This window comes from Carex rostrata, chromosome 30 (genome assembly GCF_964058835.1).
Source record: "Carex rostrata chromosome 30, lpCarRost1.2, whole genome shotgun sequence".
NCBI lineage: Eukaryota > Viridiplantae > Streptophyta > Magnoliopsida > Poales > Cyperaceae > Carex > Carex rostrata.
The window spans coordinates 5,204,408-5,207,698 of NC_135947.1; the positions used below are offsets into that span (position 1 = coordinate 5,204,408).

At 38.3% G+C, this 3,291-nt stretch overlaps 1 pseudogene across 1 annotated transcript; it reads right to left on the bottom strand.

The window, feature by feature from the left end:
- Positions 1-581: 581 nt before the first annotated feature.
- Positions 582-2,183, bottom strand: LOC144546867 (anthocyanidin 5,3-O-glucosyltransferase pseudogene; annotated as a pseudogene). Its single transcript, XR_013508893.1, has one exon. The product of XR_013508893.1 is annotated as an anthocyanidin 5,3-O-glucosyltransferase pseudogene (transcript).
- Positions 2,184-3,291: the final 1,108 nt, after the last annotated feature.

Genomic DNA, 3,291 nt, shown 5'->3' on the forward strand with positions numbered 1-3,291 from the left:
AAAGTTTTTGGCTGAGCTTTAATTACCTTCTTTAGGTATTTGAGCTTAATCTTTTTGATTTGTAATGCAATCGGTAGATCTTGAATCCACTGCTTTTAAAAAGAAAAAAGTGAAACATATCCAATCATTTATGATGGCTTTTTGAAAGCACTAGCTTGTTACTAATTACTGACCAGTGGGCAGAATATTCGGCTCAAAATACAAATAGTTGTTTAGAAATGAATCAACCCTTATTCCTTTATCATATTCTACCATGCATATTAATTCACATGATACTTCTTAATATATATCTTCCGGCCATAATTAATATGCTGATTTTGAGATTTTACAGAATCGTTGAGTATAATATTTAAATTAGCAAATAATTAATATTTTCTCAAAAGAAATATCACATAATAAGAAAGAAAATTACAATGATTTAAATTAGATTTGGAACTGAAATCTTAACCACCACACAAGATCCTTTTCGTGCTGAATTAAATTCAAACTACCATTACTTGTAAGTTGTAATTGACTAATGAAAATTAAGTTGCACATGCAAGCTAGGTGGATATATATCCATTAATCCATGCAAATATATATGACAAAAATTTAAGTTGCATACATAAAACATTAATTGCCACAAACAATATAAAAAAGATACACTGTATCAATCAAGCGACTAAAATTCTGGCACTCCATCCTTTCTCACTGCCTCGAGAAACCCCATCAATGCCGTACGAGATGAGCCTCCTTCTCTTAGCGCATCTACCGCCTTCTTCCTCATGGCCTCCATTCTTTCTCTGATCAGCTTTCCTTCCTCGGACTCCATGACCAATTTAACCTTATCTTCCACCTCCTTCGCCACCACTATATCTTCATCGTACCCTTTCATCTCCACTGCCACCTTCATCTCCTCCACCAGGAATATCTTGTTTAACTTTTGCTCGGCATACATTGGCCAACATATCATTGGTACACCGGACATGGCTGCCTCTAGAATTGAGTTCCAACCACAGTGTGTGACAAAAGCACCGACTGACTCGTGGTTTAGCACATCCACTTGAGGGGCCCATTGCTTGACCACCATGCCCCAGTCTTTCGTCCGGTCTAAGAAACCCTCTGGCAGAATCGTATGTAACTCTGGTGCAGCTTGCGGGTCGAGGTTTTTCAAAGGGTTTTTCTCAACTGATGACGGGGAACGCACAACCCACAAAAACCTCTGCCCACTCTCCTCCAACCCGATAGCAATTTCTTTTAGTTGTTCTTCCGAGAAAGAGCCCATACTCCCAAATGAAAGAAAAACCACACTATTTTTCGGTTGCATATCCAGCCATAATAGACACTCATGCCTCTGTTCTTCTTTCTTTTCGCCTCCTGTTATAAGCGGGCCGATGCAGTAAACCGGAGGTGTGTAACGACCCGGCAAGCATAGTCCGGCTTCAATTGCTTCTACGGCCTTCTTCTCCATTGACTCAAAAGTGTTCACCAATATACCATCACATTGCGCAAACCTCTCATAGTGGTACATCATGGTCTTGTACGTACGGTTGTCCCTATTGTGCATATGGTCTGGCAAGTGCGAGGCCGGGATCGGAGGGAGACCCGGGAAATACAACTTCTCATTTCCCATTTCACCAATGTTCTTATCTAGAGTTTTATCCAAAGTCGGACAATACATATTCATCGCAAGGTCGTATGCACCGGAGGTGTAGAAGATGTACCCCGGGATATCTAGTTGTCGAGCGACATCTAGTGCGTATGTGCAGAAGAAATCCATAACCAGCGCACGAACAGAGCATGTTTCGGATATCGACCGAAGAAGGTACGATAGCGGAGTAGTTGCTTCATGGAACTTCTCCAAGACAGCATCGAAACCTTCTGCGTCGGGGGTAGATGGAGGAATGACATGGAAAGAGATTGTGGGGTTGGCGGCTGAGAGACGGGAGACGGTTTTTGAAGTAAAGCTTGAACCATTCTGATTCTGTTTGAGTTCGATTATGACTACAGTGATTGACATGCCGTGATTTGTTAGTAGCTTTGCGAACTCCACCATGGGCATGAGGTGACCCAAGGCGACCCATGTGTAGAGCACCACAGTGTCTTTCATTGTTGTCTACTTGTCTAAGTGGTCTTTGAAGTTTCAAATAGATTTGATTGTGGACTTGATAACATGGAATGAAGATGGGGGCATTATAAGTATTTTATAATGTGAGATATAGCCAAGTAACAGGTTGTTTGTGGCGGCTTCTTATCTTCTAAAGAGTCACCGAACTGTGCAAATGTTTCTAGAAGTTATCCAAGGCATCTTCACTCTTCTGATCCATTTATGTACGGATCTGATCTATCACACATATAGAGGAGAGAATGATTAAGCTCAAATTTTTTATTTTTTTATTTTTGGAATAATCAATTTGTTTTTTTCGATTTTCAAAATTCAAACACTCGATTCAAACCGTTAGATATTCAATATATATTAAAATGTGCTTGGAGACAGAATTTTATATTTTTTGAAATTTTTTTACTATTTATTAAGATAGTTTGAAAATTATTTTATTTTGCAATGGTGCAGAATTTTAATAAAAACAACAATTTTTAAATCATCTTAATAAATAGTAAAAAAATTACAAAAAATATAAAATTTGGTCTCCAAGCACATTTTAATATAGAGTGAACATCTAACGGTTTCGATTGACTGTTTGAACTTTGAAAATAAAAAAAACTGAGTTGTTTGTTTCGAAAACTAAAAAAATAATGTTTTGAACTTAGTCATTCTCTCTCTCTCTCTTTTAAAAAAAAAAATACTTGGTAGTGACTACCAAGTTTGAATTAAAATTGAACAAGTAAATAACGTCTAATACAACACCGCCATCCATATTAGGATTGCTTACTACCATCTAGAAAAAAAATAAGTTCATTAATAAAATACAAAAGACCAAAAAAACAACAAGGTATATATCTCTCATCCATGCCGTGTCCACAGGCAACAATCTTGTATAATCTGTTCAGCTAGCATCCTTGGAGAAGTCCCAACCGTTTAAATACGTTCTGCACGAATCTCAAAGCACACATAACACTGACACCCTACATCACCTCCGAATAGGCAATGGACACGTCGATCACGCAAAAGTTGAGATATCACAGAGGATACACACTCATCCTTGGATGTAGCCTCTTGCCACCAAAGACCACATGATTTCACTGGCGTCGCCACAATCTTGTATAATCTGTTCAGCCAGCATCTCTCCACATGCCCCCTCTCTCTCTCTCTCTCTCTCTATCTATCTATCTAAATATATATATATAGAGAGT